A 25,654-nucleotide genomic window follows, 5' to 3' on the forward strand; every position below is an offset into this window, starting at 1 on the left:
TTGGATACAATAAGAAGTTTGTGATTTGGAAGAAGGCCCTCACCTAACCATGCTGGCACTCTAATCTCTGACTTCCAGTCCCAAAACTGAGAAATAAATTTCTGTTGTTTAAAAGCTATCCAGCCTGCAGTATTTTGCAATGGCAGCCCAAATGGACTAAGACCAAATCCTTCTTGCTATTTTTTTAAGTAAGGTACTATTGGAACACAGTCATGCTCATTCATATATGTATTATCTATGGCCACTTTGAGCTACAATGGTAGAGGTGAATTGTTGAAACAAAGGCCATCTGACACACAAAGCCTAAAATGTTGATTACTTGGCTCTTTACAGGAAAAGTTTACCAACCCCTGGTTTCAACAAAAATAGTAACAATATAGTATGTTGATTATAATATATATAAAACTGAAATATATAAAATAGCACAAAGGTCAGGAGGGGAAAATGGGAGTATATTGTTAAGATTCTTCATATATGCAAAATGGTAAAGTATTACTTGAAGGGTGTAACACAGATGTGTGCTATAAATCCTAAAGCAACCTACAAAATTAATTAAACAGAGTTATAGGTAACAAGCCAAAAAAAGATATGGAGTGGAATCATATTCAATCAATCCAAATAAAACATGAAAAGAGGATAAAGAGAAATAGAGAAAAGATGAGACAACAAAGAACAAGAAGATAGATTTATATGGAATATATCAATACTTACTCTAAATGTAAATAGTATAAACATATCAATTAAAATGCAGATATGGTCAGATTGAATAAAAAAGCATGGGCCAACTATATGCTGCCAAAAGAAATACCCTTTATATATAAAGACTAGTAGACTAAAAGAAAATGAATGGAAAATGGTATATCATGCTAACACTATTCAAAGGAAAGCAGGAATGGCTGTATTTTATCAAAGGAGATTTCAGAATAAAAAATATTGTCAAGGATATAGAAGGTTGTTTTACAATAACAAGCAGGTTAGTTCATGAAGCAGACATAACAACCCTAGAGATTTATTCATGCAAAAAGAGAACTTCAAAAGATAGCAAGGAAAAACTAACAGAATTGAAAAGAGAAATAAATCCACCATTATGACCAAAGATGTAAGTGCATTTAGAACTATAATGAGATACCACTTCACACCTATTAGAATGCTTAAATTATAAGGATCATCCCAAGAGTTGGCAACCAGAACTCTCATGCACTGCTGGTGGGAATGTAAAGTGGTATAATCACTTTGGAAAACAGTTTGGCAGTTTCTCAAAAAATTAAACATGACCTTCCATATGACCCCACATTCCACTCCTAAGTCTTTACCCAGGAGAAATGAAAGCAAATGTCCACACAAGTGTTCACAGCAGCTTTATCTGTAAGAGCCAAAATAGAGAAACAACCCAAATGCCCATCAATAGGTGAATGGATACACAGACTGTAGCATATATATACAATGGAATACTAACCAGCAGTGAAAAAGGGTGAACTACTAATACCTGCTAAAATATGGTTGCATCTTAAAATAATTGTACTAAGTAAAAGATAGATTTAAAAAAGACCACCATTTATATAAAATTCTATTTAATGAAAACTAATTTTATAGGGACAGGAAGTACATCAGTGATTGCCTAGGGATGGAGGTGGAGGAGATCAGAAAGGAGCTGATAAGAGAAATTAAAAACGCATGAGGACATATTCAGGAGTTAAGTTTTTCTTTACTCTGTGATGACGGCTTCATGCGTATACACTTATGTAAAAACTTGCCAAACGGTTCCCCTTGCAAGCAGCTTATCACATATCAATTACACCTCAACAAAGCGGTCTAAAAGATGTAAGGAGAAAAATTGCTGGTCTATGTCAAGATCAGCCAAAGGCAGCTTGACAGGACCCACAGGCACAGCTACTTTGTCTGAGGGGTAGAACAGCCCCAAGTGGCTCCAAATCTTAGAGCCAAAGATTCAAGTGCATTTAGAACTACAATGAGATACCACTCCTGGCCCCTCCCGCTTTCCCCTCCCAGGACCCAAGACAGTATTTATCATAAATACCATTTTGCTTCCTGGGAGGTCACATACAGCTCCTTATCTCAGGAGTATAGAAAGAAGGACTCCTTACCCACCACCATCTTTTCAGGGCAACTCTCTTCTGCCAACACCAAACACTGACAGATACTGGCGGAAGAGCGACCCACAGCTTTGAAAGGTTGCCAAATACCTAATTGACAGTTAAGTTATGTAAAGATTTTTTTCATCATGCAATCATTTAAGAAACAGCCATACTGGATAAAAAATCCTTTTTTTTTAATGCCAAAAATATAATCCTTCATTTTAATTTTTTACTAGTTTACTTCCCGGCAAGAAGAGGAACAGTGTATAAAGTAAGGAGTTAGGATAAGATTACAGATGTCTTTGCTCTAAAATAATACCTTATCTGTGCATCCCTTTATGCAAAATCTAGAAAACTCATTCAGTCAATAAATACTACACTTCCTGCATTCTATACCAAGTACACATAACGGCTGTACTTGACATACCTCCAGATGATGAGTCAATTGTTAAAATACCACTTACAATGAAAATTCCATTATGCAGAGGAAGACTACACTGATCTCTCAAACTAGAAGCTGATCATTCCAGGAATTCAGAATTCCACTGAGTCCACTCAGAATTCCATAAGACCACCACTCTGACTTGGCTGTCCACAAATTATTGACTTTTAAAACTAATAGCACTTTGATTTGATGTGGGACATATTGTCAAATAACCCAATGTTTTTAAAATGTAAAGCTCTATCTAAATGATATTAAGACAAAAATGGTCCATTTAGATAGTGACATACTCATGGTGGTAGGAAAGAGGGAAAATGGAAACCCACAGCAACCATGGACCCTCGCTGATGAGGAATAAAAGACAGAAAGAGGATTTTCTTTAACTGAACTGATAGGCAAAAATCTATCCACAGACTCATCCTTCTTAAAACCTGAAAAGGACAAATTCTGTAGTATCATATAATGTATTTGATCACATTTCCATTTCTGAGAGCAGATGAAAAGTGGGATGCTTGGAATTCTAAATTAATTCCTTTTATTTCTTTTCTGAGCTGTAGAAGGGTAATGCTGTTCCGTTCTCATTTCTTATTTGTAAGTCGAGCTCCCTGTCCTAATCATCTCCAGCTCTTCCCCAAAGCTAAATGGTTTCAAAGAAACTGAAGTTGGCATTTCTTCTGCAAAGTACCTACTGCTTTACTCCTTAAGCACTTATATTTACTCTGGAGTTCAATAAAAAGCAAGTTAGTATGTCCAAGGATAACCCCATATAACCTACCGCTCTAATTCTGACTGAACACCAATATGGTCATTGAAGTAGTCAGAACTTTCTGATTGCAGTGATAGAAATCCAACACAAATTAGCTTATGCAAAAAGGGAAACGTACTACAACTGCAAAAGGAAAAGGGTGACAAGCTTCTCTCTCATGCTCTCTGTGTGACTCATCCCTGTTCTTCTCTGTTGGGCTATTCCCTGTTACATAGAGAATTTTTTCTACAAGCCTGTGAATATAAGCCTCCATAAGCAACTCCAGACTTAATCCTTGCAGCTAATGGCTGGAAAGCAAGAAACGTTCCTGCCCACCTCCAGTCCAAGAGATGCTTGGAAAGGACTCTGATTCCTGTACTCCAAGACCGGTGTTATAGTTTTCCACTTCCACTAAAATCTCATAATTTGGGTAAGCAAGGAGCAATTTTTTTTTAAAGGAAGATGAACATGAAGGAGGAGGAAAACAAGGGAAGAAAGCAGAACACACAAAACCACTGGGCAAATAGTTGGAAATGGGGAAACCAGTCTACTGGTCATCCATGTTACACTTGAGCTTTGCTGATACAACTTAGAGACCTTTTTAACCTCCATAAAAGGGAACACTGGTATGAGAAAATGCTGTCAAGGAATGGCAGATGTCTTCATTGCACGGTCCAAAGGAATAGCATCAAACCACTGACCGGTTTATTTGAACTACAGATCAGAATTATCCCCCTAACCTTTTTTAAGTTAAAAAAAATTTAAATATCAAGAATTATGACATATATAACAGGTAGAATTTGTTTCAAATAAATAGCCCCTACCTAAAATTGTGCTCCTTCACTACTTCTTAACTGTTAGAATTATGAGACTTCTGTCTTCTTCTACTTTATAACTTCAGAGAGTAAAATAAGCTTCTCTCATATTTGCCTTTAAGTCTCAAAACTTTGAGGTTCAAACAAGCAATTTTCTGAAATGCACTTTCACCTAAAGTACAATTCTATAAAATGTTTTCAAAGTGGTCAACTTGGGTTTTGTCCTCTGTCTCAGAAGCGAGAGGAATGCTGTCAGGGGATGGAAGACACACTTTTTATTGGGAAGATGCACAAGAAACCCCAACCGAGCAAGCAGTACTTTCTGCACTGCAGTCCTCCATTGAGTCCTTCATCCTCTTATGCAGGCGAGACCTCCCCTCCCCAGGGAGTATATCCAGTGAATGTTGTCCCGAATCACCACAAATAAATGAAACAAAATGATACTCCCCGATGTGAAGACACCCCTAGATATCTTAGCTTCTATAAGTTATGTCAACAAGGAGCTAAAGACATTTCCTTCAAAATCACCTGTTATCTCTTCCAGCACAAATTATCATGGTGATGTTTGTACTTTATGTAAAAACTATGTTTCTTATGGAAAACTGAAAAATATAGAAAATGTAAAGAAAACATTTCAAGAAAAAACACCAGAGTTTTCATTTCACATTACATTGTAAGCATTTTTCATGCAAGTTAATCTTTGAAAATTTGGTTATATTGGCTACAAACTATCATTCAGTCATATTAATGTGCCATAATTTATTTAACCACAGGTTAGTATTTGTTTCCATGCTTTTTTATATTATAAACAATATGATTAAATATCCATATCTATAAATCTTTTTCTACAGTATTGATTATTTTTAAATTAATCCCTGGAGATGGAATTACTGGATGGAAGGAGATAAATCATCTTAAAACTTTTTATACACATTGCCAAATTCCTTCTCAGCAAAGATGCATTAAATTTTCACTCTTACTAGCAGAACCTGAGAGATCATTTCTCTTATCTTTGCCATCAGTAGTATCATCATGTGAACAAATATTTTAAACAAATTTAAGCAAAGTTTTCAAAATAAAAATTTGAAATAGATTCATTTTTCACTCACCAGCTGACTTATTTTGCACCATGAGAAGTATTCTAGTAGCTGATGCTTATTTTTAAAATGCAGACTTTTTTGTCAACAACCTGTTTATAAAAAAGGGGACAGTTAAATAAATTATAATACATCAATGCTATAGGATAATACATAAGAAATAAAAAGACTGAGGGCTATTCTTTCTTTAAAAAATTACATTATATACAGTACACATTATTGTATTATACATATAGAAATACTCTACATATATGTAGTACTTTACATGTATAGATATAAATCTATATGGTTAAATGTTCATAGAAATATAAAAGGTCTGAAGAGATAAGCAGTGAACTACTATGACAGGCTACCTAGAAAGAGTGGATTTGTTGATGGGGCACGGCAGGATTCTTAAGAAAAAAACTTCAACTTGGATTTTATTACAATATGCAGATATTACTTTTATAATTATGCCCCAGTGAGAATAGATACAACACTCCTTTACAATCAATAGGTGTTTTTGCTACCTACTAAGGAAATTTTATTTTACAGATTTTTGAGGACATGAAAAAATTTCTGGTAGGGATGGGAAAGGATACTAATTTTTTTCACCCACCTTTAAGATATAAGATCCACCTGATAAATTAAAAAATAAAAATGCGTCATGGGTATAATTTGATTTGATTTTAAAATAATACTACTGGGTTTATTTGAATATCAGGGTGGGAGGAAGCAAAAATCATCAAGGAAAAAATTCTCATGCTTTGAAGGATACCTTATCAAAAGAAAGTGGTCAGGTGTCTTCAAGAAATTAGGTTTGTTGTTTGCCAATTTTCCCGTTCTCCCCACTGGTTCTATCTTTAATAGCAATGCAAGCTGAGAATGTGGTGCATCTTGGGATTGAAGCCAACATGTGAACAGGCAGGAGCTATGGCCCCACTTTGGGTTCCTTAGTGAATAGAAAACGTCCTCAGAAATAGACAATATTAGCATTCTCCCCCTTTCTTTCACTCGTTAACTTTCTATGAAGAACAATAGCTGGGACAGGTTAACACATTTTCTTTTGATTACAAGCCAACTCCATCAGCCATTTCTTATCCACATACTGACTTTGGAATCCCCACTATAAGGCTTACAGGGTCACATAAAATAATGCTGGGAAAGAATTCAGTTTGGAGACAAAGGGAAGTCGGAGTGCAAGGTGAGGAAGGAATTCATTAAAGCAAGAGTAGCAGGGAATGGCAGCTGCCTGGCAGACAGCAGAGAGCAAGGACAGAGGGAGGGAAGGGAGGCTCATTGAACTCCTGCTTCCTATAGGGTAGATCTCTTGCCACCTACTAAAGCCAGGGTCACCTGGCATCCAGTGTCTGCTTGACTCTGCACGGAGTGAAAACTAAGTTCCTACCACCCCAGGATTTGGGGGAGCTACGGAGCACCGCATGGAGTGGGAGCTTCCCAAACCAAAGAAAGGAGATTTCAGGCAGGCTACTTAAGAGCACGATTGTACAGCTGCAGTCCCATCTGGGTCACCCAGGTGAGGGGAACTTGCAAGCTCAAATCAGAGCTTTCAGCAGCACCTCCCTCCTTATCTGGAGCAGGACAGAGCAGAGTGAAGACTTGTGCTTAAGTCTGGAGAATAGGATGAAATAGCAAAGTAACGAAGACACTTATCAGGGAAGAGCTCAGAGACAAAACGTAATGAGTTGAGCAGTAAGTCATCTTTATTTAAGGCAAAAATATGCACATTTGAAGAAAGGGTAGTGTGGGCAACCTCAGAGAGGAGGCACCCTTAAGGATTTAGGGTTTGGGGTTTTATAAGGCTTTTTGGGTAAGAGTCAGCATAAGGCATGTTGTATACAGGTGACTCATAATTCCTTTGAAGTTTTGTCTTAAGAATAGGGTTAGTTAGAGAGGGGATAGATGTCTGCATGAGAGGTGAGACAGAAGCCTTCTCCAAAAACCACATATAATACGAAAATATACCAAATACAACTAGTCCTGAAAGAGCAACAGTAAAGAAAGCTGTGATGGACTGCCTACATCTGGGGAAAAGAGCAGGCCTCACAGAAAAGGGTAACATACCAAAGCTGTGATCCAGCAGGACTGAAGCCCTTCCCCCACCCCAGCTCCACCGGTGGAAGGAAGAGAAATGGATCAGGGAGGGGATGGAGGCCTAGGACTGCTGAACACCCAGCCCTGGAGATCTGCTCTGGGAGCACAAACCTACATTACATGGTGCTCTGGAGATTAGTGGGGTTGGAAAGCTAAGACAGGCGGAATACTCGGAGAGACTGAGATTCCAGCCACTTGTGGAGAACAGGTACCCACAACCAGTCATTCTGGGACAAAAGAAGGGCGGGCACTTTGAGAGACTTCCCACAAGTGAGAGGGCTGCTAAAGGGGCAAGAATTGCACAGAGCTTGCTGCTCAGAAGAAAGGACAGGTGGACAAAACTCCCAGCACACTCAGCCCAGCAGGTTGGGAACTTTCAGGAGCTTCAGGTGCTCCATCTGCCTGGCTGGCAATGCAGCTCCAAGGTTCCCACCATGATATGCAGCCTGCCACTCCTTACTCCCAGCTGGCACCAGCTCACAAACCTGCTGTCCCCGCCATTGCACCAGGCCAGAGAGAGGGGGCCCCCACCTGTGGCAGCTATAAGGGTGTAGCATAGAGCTCCTCCCTGCATGCTCTTACATCTGAAGACGACTCCAGTCATGCATAGCCCCCAAAGTGGAGGGCTGTGGCTTTCCATCCTAAGACTGAAATAATATTGGTGGAGAATGGGGATAGGAAGAGCTTTCAATGGGCTGAGTTGTGAGCAGTATGGTTCATGATCACCCAGGAGCCCTCCCCTATAGTTGTCTGCACTGACAGCTGGGCCACCTATCGGGGCTTGACCCTGTGGCTACTGACATGGTACTATGCCAACTGAATGGTTGGACACTGGCCCCTTTGGGAGCAAAAGTTGTGGCAAGACCTATGGGCCTCTGGTCAGACTAAGACAGTTACTGTATATCATGTGACTGGCCATTTGCCTTTGGCATCCCCCGGGAATGATGAAGCAGACACATTGACCCAGGTACACTGGCTAGAAGGAAAGCCTGCCTCTGATGTAGTCCAATGGTTATATCAGCACTTATTGTACATGGGGTAAAAGACAATGTAGGCTGTAACCTGTCAGTGGAGCTTGCCGTTGACCTTTGAAGAAGTCAGCAGAGCCCAGAAGGAGTGCTTTGTGTGCTCTAAGAGGGACTTACACCGAGTCCTACAGCAACATGGGGCAATAGGAAAGGGGCCGATACCCCTTATCAGGTGGCAGACAGATTATATTGGGCCTCTGCCCATATCAGAAAGATATCGTATGCCATGACTTGTGTGGATACAGCCATTGGCGTGTTGGTTGCTTTTCCTGCAGTCTTGCAGATCAGCAGATGACCAAACAGGGCCTAGAGAGTCTCTTTTCAGCCTATGGCTGGCCACAGGTAATTGAGAGTGACCAAGGCACCCACTTTACTGGACATGCATTACAAGAATGGGTGTAGCAATTAGGAATAAAGTAGAAGTTTCATGTACCATATTACTGGGACAGGCATTGATAGAGAAGTACAATGGTTTCTTAAAATCTAGCCTAAAGTCAGACACCAATAGTCTATGGGGCTGGTCAGTCGCTTGTGGAAAGTGCTACAGTATTTGAATGAGAAGCCCCAGAAGGGGCCTTTAGTCCTGTGGACATGCTAACATACATTGCTGCCTCTCCTATACAACTGTATGTGCAAACCAAAGAGGAGTTATAAAACCAGGATATGGCCAGCAGGGCAATATCCTGCTGCCAGCCCCAACTGCGTTAAACCCTGGAGATTCTGTTGAATGGACATGGCCCTGGACATTCAACATGTGGACCAGTGATGGCTGGCCCTCCTGGCACCTTGGGAAAAAGGCCTGGAGGCTGGCCTCCTGCATGTTCCTGAAGTAATACCACAGTGGCCCTCAAAGATCACAATAGTGTGCCCTAAACATCTGGGAGGTAAGAGCATCTTATGGGAAAGTTTTGTTTTGTCTTTATGGCCAGTGCATGTGCCTTTCATAGCACTATATATTGACCCATCTGTAACACCCACAGAGAAAGGAGTGAAGATCTGCTTTGCTAGACCAGGATGAGACCCTATTCCTGCCACTGTCCTATCACATGACCATTCTCTTGCATGCATCCCACCTGATGGACAGGATTTGCCTATGCTGGTGTGTCAGTCCAGGGAAAGGAAATTCCAGGGCAAAATACCTCTAAAAACCAAAATCAGTCAAAGGGAGAAATAAAGTTTAAAACCCATTCATTGCTCACAAACTGCAGTCCCAGTCCGTCTTTCTTCTCTTCTCCAGCAGCCACCACACCGGCCCGACCTCACCTCTCAGGTACAGATAAGCCCTCTGTTGCCCAGGTAATCATCCATTGATATGGAGAAGAACTTCTCCACCCCTGAGGAAAGATGCAAATGCACTAAAGTCATACTTCTTTCCACCTCTGAACGCCTATTGATATGCAGATATACTAAAGCCAGGCGAGATATTCTGGAAATGTTTCAATTTTACCCACATGGTGTCATTAAAACAAGTTATCTCATCACCTTTGAGGTTATGTTCCTCTACAGTCCTTGTGGATTGGGCCGCCTCCTAGCCACAGCTGCTGCTTGCTGAGCATGCACAGAGCTCCCTACCAGTTCAGCTGCTGGCTTCCTGTGGAAAGGGCAAATTATGGACTTAATCTGAGTAGGAGTTTGAATCCAGCTGAATTCTCAGGCTTGAGGATTATCATGACTTTATTGCTCCCTATATTTCTGTTGGTATTGTATGTTATTAGTTGGACCACAGTGCTTTAGCTTTCTTGCACAGGGGCCATTGTGGAAGATGGGGGTTGCATAGATTGTGAGGCAAGAATTCTGGAGGGGTGGATTGTGGGGTAAATTGCAGAAATCTCCAGAATCTCCCACCTCACCTTAGCCATTTACATATCAATAGGTGTTTACCGCTGCCTCTGGCACAAGGTCTGGAGAGATAACAGCCATTCTCTCTTCCCCTCCAAATCTAGTACATAATTGGTCTGGTGTCTGCTCATCACCAAGGACCTGCCAATAGAGTTCTTCCCAGAAAGGGCGGGTGGGAAGTAGAGAGTGCACCATGGAGCAGAGTGCAAGTGGCAGCCAGAGGAGATAGACAGGGCTGGGCCTACCTAGCATATCTGAGCCAGCTGTGCATAATAAAAAGCCTTTCTCCCAACCTACTCTTTCCCTCGACTTATTTTGGTTTCACCAATTTCATAGGAGATTCATACTGGGCCTGGAACACCTTTCTCCCCAGGAGCTACAAAAACATATTTGCTCTAAAGAGAGGTAATGTTAACTTTCACTTCTTCTAGAAACACTTCTACATAGCATAAGAATTAGATCTGTAGCTTAATACTTCTTACCTCCCAAAAGTCAAGTGGGTATGTCCCAGGATATGTACCTACACTAGCTCAGAAGATGCTTGGAGAATGGAGAATTGTCCCTAGGTATTTCCATTTCAAGGAGGAATAAGCCACTGACCTTGGAATTCTTGTCACAAAAGCCTAGAAGCAAAGGACTACCAAGCTCCTGCAGAGATTTTATTTGCATACCAAAGTGCTGGAGTCCAGAAGAAGCATTTTCAGGAGGGATGGGTGACAACTCCCTCCTTCCACTTTGTATGCAGTATCCAAGTACTTGCATATGACAGTTGGCATGGTTCTCATCACATCATACCAGGGGCCAAGACTAGGGAATAAGGGGAGGTCAGAGCACTTACTAACTGTGAGATATTTAATAAGGAATGTGTTTCTGATACAGAACACTTCAGGTGTACATTCAGCCTAAAATTAATAGAGATGAATGTTAAAAATACAAGGCCTATAAGAACTTAAATGTGGCCATTATTTGCCTCCACTTTTGTATTTTGCTATTATCGCCTCTACCCCATATATGTCAGCTGTCAGGGGGGAGTTCATCTCCCTCAACTCCTGTCACCTCTCCCCACTCCTCCTGGCATCCATGTCTCTCTTCCAGAAGTCTCATTTGTGTTTGTTTTGCTTGTTGTCCAGATTGTGGTGTATTGCTACTCATTAAAACATTGTTGCTTTCCAGAGGGGATCTTTTTTTCAATAGTGATGAAGAAATGTTTTTAATCTAGTTATGGACAGCTGGCATAGTGAGTCAGTGAAACTGAAAGAGACATAGTAAGTCATAAATGCCTAATCACATCTCCTTGTACTAGATCCTAACAGTGAAAAGATGAGGAAGGCAGCACATGAGAACATAGGAGACAGAGGTGAGCGAGCTGTGGCTGCGAGGTCCATGCTAATCATTCTCCTACTTAATGTATTCATGGAAATTCTCACACCTACTTAATATATTCATGAAACTTAGAGTACCCACTTAAAATATTCATGAAACTTGCTCACTTTAAATCCCACAGTGGTCACAAAAATTAATACAAATAGGTAAGGTGGGAAAGGTAATCTGAAGCCAGAATGTGTCTGCCTCCTTCAATAGGGTTATCATCTGGTCAGGGGCAGACACTGTAACTAATAAATTTTGACTTCCCCAAATATCTAATATCATACTCAAAAAGTTTCACGAGATTAAATATTTGTTGAATCAAGTCATATCTATAGCAAAAAAACAAAATGTGGCCAGTAGAGAAATTGTGTCAGTGAAAAAAACTACTCTCTGCTAAGAAACAAGTTATCACACAGTGTTGGTAAGTGTGCAGGGAAAAAATGTACAAGTACATAGTTAGGGCCAAATAAATTTGTTCATTCTCTTGGGAGAAGAATTTGAGAATATCAACATTTTACTACACATACCCTCTGACCCAGCAATTCAACTTCTGAAAATTCATCCTGCAAATAAATTTATGCATATGCAAAAAAGGAATGTGCACAGATAAATGTTTACTGCATTTAAACAAAAGAAAACCTGTATGTCCATGAATAGGGGACTAAATAAAAAAAAGATATTAGTTCCATTTATTTGGAATATAATGCAGCCATTATTATGTCATGAACATGAACCAAAATATGGCAGATGTCTGTGTGTTGACATGTAAAGATCTCCAAGATAAATTGGCACTTGGGAAAAAATCAATTAAGATACAGAACAATATGCTTAGTATAATATATGTACCTTATGTATTAGGAAATACATACACACAAACATGGAGATAGCATGGAAATTTCCTGAAAGAGACAGTGGATAGTAGTTAAGGATCTGAATGAGAGAAACCAACATTTCATTATCCACTCACTGTTTGAATTTTTATTCTTCTATTATTTTCTTCATCATAATTAAAAAGTTAAGAACAGAAAAAAGAAGCAAGTTATAGAGCTGCAGTGGTAGAAGGGACATTAGTGGTCACTCGCTCAAAAAGGAGAAGTGACAAATGAGTTATATAAGGGCACACAATTATCAGGCAGGCAAAATCTGATAAATTAAAATAAAAAAGGAGTCAACCTTTTGAAGGGAAACAGCTAAAATAGACCAGTGGGGTTGGGGGAGGAAGGGGACCACTAAAGAAATAGAAGTAAACTGCCTATGTGTAAACCCTAAGAATGCCACCATATTCTTGACAACACCATCTGTATGGACTTAAATGGACTCTTGCCTGACTTAGACCATAGCAACCAATCAGAAACTGCACTTCTCCACCAGCTCCAATCATAAAACATTTGAAACAAGTTATGTAAATGAGTACATTTTCTATTTCCATTTAAAAGCCTTAAGCTTTGTCAGCAATTTGGAGCACAATTTGGGTTGCTACCTAAAGCTGTATCTTCCAGATTGCAATTCCTAAGACCCCAAATAAGCACAGCTATTTACTTGTTTGCTTTTTTGTGTTGTTAGTGCTGACAGGTGGTATAATTGAAACTAGGACCAGGTCCTGTTCAGATGCTTACACAAATTTCTTTAATAATATGCACACTAGCTACCATTTATTAAGCACCTACTTTGTGCTATGTGCAAGGCATGATGCCAGGCACTTTATAAAGAGCAGCTCTAATTCTTACAAGAACCCTGCAAAGTAGGGATTGAAAGTATCATTTCCTTTTCAGGACCTTTTCATAGCATCGAGCACATTCCCATGTTAGGGTAAGTGACCTGGAGTACTGGTACTTCACATACATTATCTCTGCCATCCCTATTACCTTGTGAAGGTAAGTATTATTTCCGTTTTATAGATTCGGAAACCACACCTTGCAAATGATCATACAGCTGATGTGTGGTGAGCCTGGGATTCAAACCCAAGTTTGGCCAACTTCCAAATGTCTCTAACAAGAAGATGTAGAACTTCATATTCTGCATTCTAAGACTAGGAATACTCTGAGAACTTAATTTAAAGTGTTTTTTAACTGTTACGATAACTTGTCAATTAGCTATTATCAGCAAATCGGTAGTATTGGTCTTTTATGTATTGATAGCCCACTAAAAAGTCATACATTTCATTGCCCAATTTTTTCCTCTAGCTATTTCACTACCACACACTTTATTCTATGTGATTCCTGAGCCAGAAATCTTCTGTTGCCAGCATACAAGCCCTGGTTTGCTTCAGAAAAATAAATCCTAAAAACACTTCAGATTCCAAACCCAATTCTGCCTGTCCATAGCTACTTCTCTTTTGGAAGGTATTGCAAAAATCATGAAGTAAAAATCTTACTATTACAAACTAATTACTGTACATCTGCCACAATAATTACTATATTCAGCAATTTACAATTACAATTCATTTATAATTAGGTTTCATGTAGCTCCCAGTGATAGCTATTTTCGACATAAAATTCAACTCAACAATTACATTCTTCATTAGCATTATAAAAACACATGCCTCCAACTATATATATACTAACAAAGTGCCAGTAGGAACTAAGGTTTCAGCTTCCTGAACCTACATTTTTCTGTTTTCCATCTTTGGAACTGGAATCATTCTGTATAACTCAGCTTTATTTCCATGCAGGTATTCAAATAATAAAAATATTTCTAGACATGGTTAAATTTTCTGTTTTGCCTAGTGTATACCTCTCATTATAAATGAGATACAAATAATGAATTTCTCATGAAAGTTGCACAATATCAATAATTTAACTATTTGAGATAGAATTAACATACAATCAGCAACACATTTATAGAGTAAAATTTGATAAGTGTCATATATAAGCCTGTTAAACTATCACTACAATCAAAATAATAAACATATTCATTATCCATAGTGGACCCATTATGTACCTCTATAATCTCACTGGTTTACTTTGTATACCAGTCCCCATTCCAGCCAACCTCTCATCTGCTTTTTGTCACTGTAGATTAGTTTGCATTATCTAGACTTTTATATAAAAAGAATTATACCTTATGTATTCTTTCTTTGGTCTGGCTTCTTTCACTCAATATAATTGTTTTGATATTTATCCATGTTGTACATATAAATAAAACAAATAATGCAAATAAAGATGCTCTGAATATTTATATACAAATCTGCATATGGATGTATGCTTTTATTTCTCTTGGGTGGAATGACTGAATTGTATGACAGATTTATGTGTAACTTTTCAGAAATTGCCAAACTGTTTTCCAAACTGGTTAAACATTTTATACCACCACCAGTAATGTATGGGAGTTCCAGTTCCTCCACATCTTTGCCAACACTTGACTAGTCTTCATTTTAACTATTCTAATGGAAAATATTGATACCTGATTGTAGTTTTAATTTGCTTTTCTCTGAGTACCAACAGCATTGATGATCTTTTCACATTTTATTTACCGTCTTAGTATTTTCTTTGGTAAAGTGTCTGTTCAAAAGAACCCATTTTTGGGGGGGTCACTTGTTTTCTCATTACTGAGTTTTGAGTGCACTTTACATATTCTGAATAGAAGTTCTTCATCAGATAGGTGGTTTGCAAAAATATTTACCCAATCTGGCTTGTCTTTTCATTCTCTTAACAGTATCTTGCAAAAAGCCAAAGTTTTTAAATTGATGAAATACTTTTTTTTCTTTTATATATTGTGCTTTTGGTATTATATCTAAGAAACTTTCAACTAATCTGAGATATAAAAATTTTCCACTACAAGTGTTATAGCTCTAGGTTTTATATTTATGTCCATGATACACCTTGAGTTAATTTCTGCATGGGCCATGATGAATTGAAATTTGTTCTTTTGCATCTTGATATACAACTGTTCCAGCATTATTTGTTGAAAAGGCTATCCTTTCTCCACTAGATTGCTTTTGCATATTTTTCAAAAATCAGTTCTATAATTCATATGAGAGAATCTATTTCTGGACTATTTGTTCTGTTGATCTATTTTCTATCTTTCTAAGCTTTTTCTTCTGTGCATTACCTTCTCCCAGCCTTTTATTATTAACCAATTTATGTCTTGATACTTAAAGTACATTTCTTGTAGGCAACATATAGTTTGGTCTTGCTTTTTGTATCTGACAATCTATGCTTCTAAACTGGTGTATTTTAGATCATTTATATTTAATGTAATTATTAATAAAGTTGATTATCTTGCTATTTGTTCTACTTATTCCTTGCTACCTTTTTCTTTTATGTCTTATTTTGTATTAATGGATTATTTTTATGATTACACTTAATTGGCATTGTTGGCTTTTTACTAGCTATAATTTTGTTTTTTGTGAGTTTTGTAGAGTTCTTTTAGTAATTGTTTTAGAGTTAATAGTATATATCTTTTACTTATCACACTCTATATTCATATAATATACCACTTCAAACATAGTGTTCTTTCATTTCTCTTCTCCAAGGTTTTGGGCTATTATTGTCATACATTTTGATATGTTAACAAACTCACATTACATTGTTTTCATTTTTGTTCAAATCATTATAAAGATATTCAAAGAAAACAATCTATACCTATGTAGATACCATGATCATGTCTGATATTCTTCATTTCTTTTGTGTATATTTTCTTTCAGTATCAATCATTTACCTCCTACCTAAAGGGCTTCCTGTAATATTTCTTGTAGTATAAGTCTGCTATTCTTCCAGCTTTAATATGTATGAAAAGATCATTATCACTCTTTCCTTTTTACAAGATATTTTCTCTGATTATAGAATTCTAGACTGACAGGGTTTTTTTATTCACCACTTAAATATCTTGCTCCATTATCTTCTCACTTGCATTGTTTCTACTGAAGAACCTGCTGTATTTCTTATGCTTAACCTCTCTGTGTCTAATGTCTTGCTCGGCCTGCTTGTAAGATTTTCTCTTTATTACTAGCTTTGAGTAATTTGGTCATGGATTGCCTGTGTGTAGTTGTCTTCATGTTTTTCATGCTTAGTTTTTTGAGCTTGCTCTGATCAGTTTATAGTTTTCATCAGTTTGGGTGTTTTTCTTTTCCTGACCAGTATTTCTTCAAAACATTCTGTTTTAAATCTCCCCTCACTGCTTTTCTTCAGGGACTTAAAGTAGGCAATTTAGAGTCCTCTCACAGTTCATTGATGCTCTCTTCAAAGCTTTACAGTTTTTCCTGTGTTTCATTATAGGTAGTTTCTATTGCTATGCCAAGTCCATTTATCTTTTGCAATGTCTAATCTGTCATTATTTCCATCCTGTGTATGTTTCATTAGATACATTGTGCTTTTTATCTCTAGAAGGTGAATTTGACTCTTTTTATATCTTTGATGTCTCTATTGAATTACTGAATATATGTACAGTTATAACAGTATTATTGTCCTTGCTTGCTATTTCTAATATCTCTCAGTTTGGATCAGTTTTAATTATCTTCCTCCTTTTCTGGGTGGTATTATCCTGCTTCTAGGAGCACATGGTAATTTTTTTGATGGATACCAGACATTGTGAATTTTACCTCAATGAGTGATGAATATTTTAGTATTGCTATAAATTTTCATTAGCTTCATCTTGGGTATAGTTCAGTTACTTGACATTAATTTGATCCTTTAGGGTCTTGCTTTTAAGATTTATCAGCCTTTAGGATCTTGCTTTTAAGGTTTATCAGCCAATACTAGAGCAGCCTCAATCTGAGGTTACTTATTCCTCACTACTAACGCACAGCCCTTCTGTATACACTACCCAATGCCCATGAATTGTAAGGTTTTTCAGTCTCTTTTATGCATACCTGGTGATTTTCCCTCTAATCATTTTGGGTAATTCTTTCCTTGCCTCATGTATTTTCATCACATAAATAATGATCAGTATTCTGCTGAATAATGAAAAGCAACCTTCTGCAGATCTCTGGAGTTCTCCCTGTGTGTTTCTCTCTTCTTCTGTCCTGTGAGCTCTGCACATCCTGGTCACCACATACTCACAACTGTCTTCTCAGCACTGGTTTTTCCCTGTATATGCTTCCACCTGATTTCTGTCTCTCCACACCGCTGCCAAAAAGCATGTGTTAGGTATCAAGGATATATTAAACAAAACTTAGTTGCTTCTCAAAACTGAGAGGTGCAGTACTATTAGAACATGAAGAAAAGAGACAGTAACTAGAGGGTAATGAATGGTGTCATGTGAAGATAATTTCTTAGAATTAAATAAGAGTTAGCCAGTCTGAGTTCTGCTTCCTCTAAAAATGTAGAATGATGCAAAAGACTTTCACTTCTTCCAAGCAACAAGAAATCACTACAAATACCCAGAGATGGTCAGACTGAGCAAACAAAACAAAACAAAACAAAAAAAGACCTAAGTATATGCTTTTTATAAGAATTGTATTTTAACTATAAAGATACAAGCAGACTAAAGTTAATATTTGTAAAATATATACCATGCAAATACTAAATGTAAGAAAGTTATTTTTAAATGTTTAAAGGTGGGGTATTAAATCAAACAATGCTGGATTCAAGAATATTAACAGAGAGAAAATAATAAAATAATAATAAAAAAGGTCAATTCATTTGGAAGACATAACAATTCCAAATGACTTATTCAATTAATAACTTAGCTCTAAATTATACACATTTTTATCAAAATTAAAAGGGAGAAACAGACAAATCAATAATTATGGTTAGAGATGACAACATTCCTCTCTTAGTAACTATGAGAGAAATGGGGAAAAAATCACTAAGAATGAGAAAATTAGACCACCACTGCAAATCAGTTTGACAAAAATCAACATTTATAGAACTCTACCATCAACATCCACAGAATGCATATTTTTTTCAATTTCATGTGAAACATTCACAAAATTGGACCATATGCTGGATCATAAAAAAGTTTTCAGTAAATTCAAGGATTGAAATCACACATTATATTTTTAACCATAATGTTAGAAATCAGTAATAATACACATAGAAAAATATACAAATATTTGAAAATGAAGCAACATACATTGAATACCCAAGGATCAAAGAAGAAATTACAAGAAAATTTAGAAAGCACTTTAAGCTGAATGACTACAACATACCAAAATTTGTGAGATGCAACAAAGACAGTCCTCAAAAGAAAAGTTATAGCCTTAATACTATAGTAGTTAAGAAGAAAGGCATAAAATAAGTAATCTGTACTTTAATCTTAAGAAGCGAGGAAAAATAGAAAGTAGAATTAAAGTGAAATAATGGATATAATAAAGACCATAGAAGACATAAATTGATAACAAAGAATTGAAGCAATCAACAAAGCAAGAAAATGGTTTTTTGAAAGGTTAATAGAATTGAAAAGTCCAGGGCCAGATTAATAAAGAGAGAAGACAAATTACCTGATCATTATAGATCCTGCAGTCATAGGATAATGAGAATGTATTATAAACAAGTTAATGCAAACTAACTTGACTGTTTATAGAAAACAAATTCCTTTAAAAACACAATTTACCAACCAAAACAAGAATAGAAAATCTTACTGTGTTAATATACAATCAGCTTCAGAAAATACCTACTTCCCAACTCATTTTATAAGACTAACATAATCCTGAAAACAAATTCTTAAGTATATAACAACAACAAAAAAGAAAATGTACAAATATCCCTCATTAATATAGACAAAAAAATTCTGAACAAAATAATGGTAAATTAAATCTACGTTATATAAAAAGGATAATATATCATGACTAAGGGAGGCTTTCGTGGAAATGCAAGGTTGCTGTAACACTCACAAATCAATTAAATATACTATATAAACAGCATAAAAGAAATACATATGATCACATTAATAGATGCAGAAAAAGCACTTAACAGGATTCAATATTCATTCATGTTTAAGAAAATATCTCTCAGCAACAAAAAAATGGAATTTTTTTCAATCTGATAGAGTATCTACAAAAATCCCACAGCTAATATACATAATGATGAAATATTAAGTGTCTTTCCTATACACATGGGAATAGAACATGTTGACCAATCACCATTTCTATTCAATATTGTATCAGTAGTTCCAGCCAGTATAATAAGTAAGTCAAGACAAAATATAAATTCATGATGATTAGACTAGCATAAGTAATACTTTATAACAAATAAGATTGCTTACATAGAAACCCCTAAAGAATCTACAAAAAAAACTACTACTATCAATTAGGAAATTTAGCAAAGACACAAAATACGAGTTCAACATCCAAAAATAAATTAAATTTATATTTTTAAGAAAAATAATTGGAAACTTAAAATTAAAAAGCAATACCTGGCACAAGAACAGAGCCATAGATCAATGGAATAGAATAGAGAGACCAGATATAAACCCACACATATATGACCAATCACTATAAGATAAAGGAGCCATGGACATGCAATGGGGAAATGACAGCCTCTTCAACAACTGGTATTGGCAAAACTGGACAGCTACATGTAAGAGAATGAAACTGGATTACTGTCTATCTCCATACACAGAAATAAACTTGAAATGGATCAAAGACCTGAATGTAAGTCACAAAATCATAAAACTCTTAAAAGAAAACATAGGCAAAACTCTCTTGAATATAAACATGAGCAACTTTTTCATGAACATATCTCCTCAGGCAAGGGAAACAAAAGCAAAAATGAATAAATGGGACTACATCAAACTAAAAAGCTTCTGTACAGCAAAGGACACCATCAGTAGAACAAAAAGGCATCCTACAGTATAAAAGAATATATTCATAAATGACATATCTGATAAGGGGTTAACATCCAGAAATATAAAGAACTCACATGCCTCAACACCCAAAAAGCAAATAACTCGATTAAAAAATGGGCAGAGGATATGAGCAGACACTTCTCCAAAGAAGAAATTCAGATGGCCAACAGGCACATGAAAAGCTGCTCCACATCGCTAATTATCAAGGAAATGCAAATTAAAACCCCACACCTCACACCAGTTGGATGGCCAACAACCAAAAGACAATCAACAACAAATGCTGGCAAGGATGCGGAGAAAGGGGAACCCTCCTACACTGCTGGTGGGAATGTAAGCTAATTCAACCATTGTGGAAAGCAGTATGGAGGGTCCTCAAAAAACTAAAAATAGAAATACCATTTGACCCAGGAATTCCACTCCTTGGAATTTACCCTAAGAATGCAGGAGCCCAGTTTCAAAAAGACATATGCAACCCTATGTTTATCACAGCACTGTTTACAATAATAGCCAAGACATGGAAGCAACTAAGTGTCCATCAGTAGATGAATGGATAAAGGAGTTGTGGTACATATATACAATGGAATATTATTCAGCCATAAGAAGAAAACAAATCCTATCCTACCATTTGCAACAACATGGACGGAGCTAGAGGGTATTATGCTCAGTGAAATAAGCCAGACAGAGAAAGACAAATACCAAATGATATCACTCATCTGTGGAGTATAAGAGCAAAGCAAAAACTGAAGTAACAAAACAGCAGCAGACTCACAGTCTCCAAGAATGGACTAGCGGTTACCAAAGGGAAAGGGGTTGGGGAGGGTGGGTGGGAAGGGAGGGATAAGGGGATTAAGGGGCATTATGATTGGCATACATAATACTGGGGTGTACAGGGAAGGCAGTATAGCACAGAGAAGACAAGTAGTGATTATAGCATCCTAGTATGCTGATGGACAGTGACTGTAATGGGGTATGTGGTGTGGACTTGATAATAGGGGGGAATGTAGTAACCACAATGTTGCTCATGTGAAACCTGAGCATAAGATTGTATGTTAATGATACCTTAATAAAAAATAAATAGAGCAATACCTTTTACAGTAGCACCAAAAAACATAAAAATGTTTTGAATATATTTAACAAAAATGTGCAAGATCTCCAACAGTTCCAGATGTAAAGTATACATTACAGAGAGAAACTAAAGAAGGTAAATTTAGAAAATATAAATGTTTTTCATGAATTTGAAGATTTTAATATTATAAGATTATCAAATCTGCCCAAATTCATCTAGTCAAAATCTCAGCATATGTGGCAAGATAATTCTAAGATTTATTTGGAAGCATGAAGGACTATGAAAAGCCAAAACAACTTTGTAGATGAACAAACTTGTAGAAATTATACAACCTGACTTCAGGATTTACCTAAAATCCATAATAGTCAAGTCAATGTGGTATATGTGAAGAATACAGATAGATCAAAGGAAAGAAAACAGACTCACATATATACAATTTATTCTCAACAAAGCTTCCAAGATAATTCCATGGGGAAATTATATTCTTTTTAACACATACTACTGAAAAACCTTGAAATCAATGAAATACAAATTGATCCTTGACTCCTACCTCACACAATACACAAAAATTTATTCAAGCTGGATCACAGACCTAAACATAAAAGCCAACACTGAAAACTGCTAGAGGAAAATGTGGAAAGGACCTCCATATCCTTAGTATAGGCAAGGTTACTCAGGATACAAAAAGCATTGGCTACAAAAGAAAAGATTGATAACTAAATTTAAAACCTCTGTTCTTCAAAATATACTTTTAAGAAGATGAAAGATAAGCCACAGATCAAATTGTAAAAACTTAACTGTAAATTTTGAAGTCAGATAAATTAAATAGTGGGCAGAAGATTCAAGCAGGTATTCCTCAAAGGATATGTGAATGCCCAAGAAACACATGAAAAATTACTTAACATCATTAGTCATTAGGGAATTACAAATCAAAACCACAAGTAGATACTACTTCACAGCCATAGTTAAAATTAAGAAGACCAAAAAATCAAAGTGTAGACAAGAATATCACCGGAACCCTCAGACAGCTTGCTGGTGGGAATCCAAAAAGATTCAAGAACCTCAGAAAACAGTTTGATTTATTATACACTTGTCATATGACCCGCAATTCTACTCCTAGATATTTACTCAAAGGAAATGAAAACATGTGTTCACAAAGAGTACAGAAATGTTTGTAGACTCTTTAATTCATAATAGCCACAAACTAGAAACACACCCAAACAGCCATCAATTGATGAATGAATTTTAAAAGTGTGGTGAACACATGCAATGAACTCAGTAATAAAACAAAGCAAAATCATGAAAAAATATTAAAACCATTATGGTGAGTAAAAGAATCCAGACATAAAAGAGTATATTCTATATAATTTATATTACATGAAATTATAGAACTAAGAAAAACTAAGCTATGTTAATAGAAAGCAAAGGACCACCCAGGCAGAGAGTAAAGGGTGGGATGATTGAGTACACAGAGGACTTTCCTAGGTGATAAAAATGTTCTTGATTGGGGTGGTAGCTACACCAACATAATCAATTCAAAACTCATTTAACTTAAGTATACTTAAGATCTGATCATATCTCATATCTAAATTATACCTCAAAAGTATTTTTTTAAAGGTGTCAATCTTGGGAAGATAAAACAGCTTTTCAGGCAGTGTAACAGCTTTTGCAAAGGCTCAGAAGAGAAAAAAATTAGTTATACAAAGTGGTTTATAAATTACCTGTTGGATGCTTTATACCCAATTTTAATCCTCTCTAACCTACCTGTGGTTTTTTTTTGGTATCATTAATATACACTTACATGAGCAACATTATAGTTACTAGATTCCCTCCATTATTAAGTCCCCACCACATACCCCATTACAGTCACTGTCCATAGCTGGATAAGATGCTAAAGAATCACTACTTCTCTACTCTGTTGTATAGCCTTCCCCATGACCCACCACCTACATTATGTGTGCTAATCATAATGCCCCTTTTGCCCCCTTATCCCTCCCTTCCCACCAATCCACCCCCACCAGTCCCTTTCCCCTTGGTAACTGTTAGTCCATTCTTGGGTTCTGTGATTCTGCAGCTGTTTTGTTCCTTCAGTTTTTGCTTTGTTCTTATACTCCACAGATGAGTGAAATCATTTGATACTTGTCTTTCTCCACGTGGCCTATTTCACTGAGCATAATACCCTCTAGCTCCATCCATGTTGTTGCAAATGGTACAATTTGTTTTCTTCTTATGGCTGAATAATATTCCATTGTGTATATGTACCACAACTCCTTTATCCATTCACCTATTAATGGACACTTAGGTTGCTTCCCTTTCATGGCTACTGTAAACAGTGCTGTGATAAACATAGGGTTGCATATGTCTTTTTGAAACTGGGCTCCTGCATTCTTAGGGTAAATTCCAAGGAGTGGAATTCCTGGGTCAAATGGTATTTCTATTTTTAGTTTTTTGAGGACCCTCCATACTGCTTTCCACAATGGTTGAATTAGCTTACATTCCCACCAGCAGTATAGGAGGGTTCCCCTTTTTCCACATCCTTGCCAACTTTTGTTGTTTGTCTTTTGGATGGTGGCCATCCTAACTGGTGTGAGGTGATACCTCACTGTGGTTTTAATTTGCATTTCCCTGATAATTAGCGATGTGGAGCAGCTTTTCATGTGCCTGTTGGCCATCTGAATTTCTTCTTTGGAGAAGTGTCTATTCAGATCCTCTGCCCATTTTTTAATTGGATTATTTGCTTTGTGTTTGTTGAGGTGCGTGAGCTCCTTGTATATTTTGAATGTCAACCCTTTATCGGATATGTCATTTATGAATATATTCTTTCATACTGTAGGATGTCTTTTTGTTCTACTGATGGTGTCCTTTGCTGTACAGAAGCTTTTTAGTTTGATATAGTCCCACTTGTTCATTTTTGCTTTTGTTCCCCTTGCCTGAAAATATATTCATGAAGAAGTTTATGTTTATATTCAGGAGAGTTTTGCCTGTTTTCTTCTGAGAGTTTTATGGTTTCATGACTTACATTCAGGTTTTTGTGTTTTAACTGAACTGCACACTCAACAAGAGGCTCTAAGCAGGCTAACTAGAATAAATTCACATATGCAGTGGTTTAGTATACATTTTCAAGGCTTGGGCTCTGGAGCTCAAGCCCAGATTAAATCCTAGTAGCTATGAAAGCTTAGGCAAGTATTTGATTTCTCAGTGTCTCTATTTTGATTCCCTCTAGAATGGATATGATAATAGTATGTGCTTTTCAAGGTTATTGTGAGGATTGTTGACTTAGTACACACAAAGTACTTAGGGCTCATCATGTAATAAATATTAATGAATATTAATATGACTGAGGACAAGGTCTCTGTCTCCCTTATTCACCACCTCTTTACTGGTACATAGTAGAGTCTCAGTTGGATTTGTTGGTTGGCAATAAAAGGAAAGGAGGTCTGTTTGTTGCATCTAGAAAACAAAGGAGATGCATCAACTACCCACGTCTCTTCTGCAGAAACAGAAAAGAATCTGTTTCCAGTCCTGGCATTTTCCCTGCAGATGAAAGCTCCTTGACAACACCACTAATAGCACACCCACCAAAAGCTTCCCCTTCTGCTGTGTAGCTACAGAAGTAGAGCTGATTCATCCTAAGACCCATGGAGAAAATAAAGGAACTAATAATTTTAGTCTCAATAACCTTGAATTTCTTACCTAAAAGCATTTAGTAATTCTTGGGAATTTAAAAGATTTTATGTACAGTTTTCATTAGCCAAGAAAAAGTGTTTTTTCATTTATTCAGAAAAGTATAAATGAAATATTTCATATAGCCTCTACTTCTTAGACAATAAAGTTAATCATAAACAGTATTCTCCAAGAAAATCCCCCACATATAATCACCGACCTAACCCTTTCCATTCTTCTCTTTAGACTCCTCATAAGCCCTCTAACCACGTTGTAACCTCTCCTGCACAGTCTGATCCCACCAGAGCCACCTTCTGAATCAGAAGACCTACCCGTCTGAAAACCACCAACCTAGTCAAACTGCCTATTCTGCAGGAGTAAGAAACTGAGACCCAAAGAGGGGAAGTGTCTTGTCCAGCACCACACAGATGGTTGTTCTTTCAATCAACATAGATGTCAATTAACAAAGATGAGTTGTGAAGACCATGTGCCTTGTATTGGACACATTCTGGAGCTTCAGAGAACTAAGAACTAGTCAGAGACCAAGATGCCAGCCTGCCTCCTGGGCTCCTTCCTCCTTCTCACAGTGTCTCAAAGAAAGCAAAGTAAAGGGGGTATCTTCAAGAAGCAGATCAGGAGGAATAGGAAGGATCTGGAGTGGGTAAAATTGAGGA

The sequence above is a fragment of the Manis pentadactyla genome, chromosome 9, assembly GCF_030020395.1.
Source record: "Manis pentadactyla isolate mManPen7 chromosome 9, mManPen7.hap1, whole genome shotgun sequence".
Lineage (NCBI taxonomy): Eukaryota > Metazoa > Chordata > Mammalia > Pholidota > Manidae > Manis > Manis pentadactyla.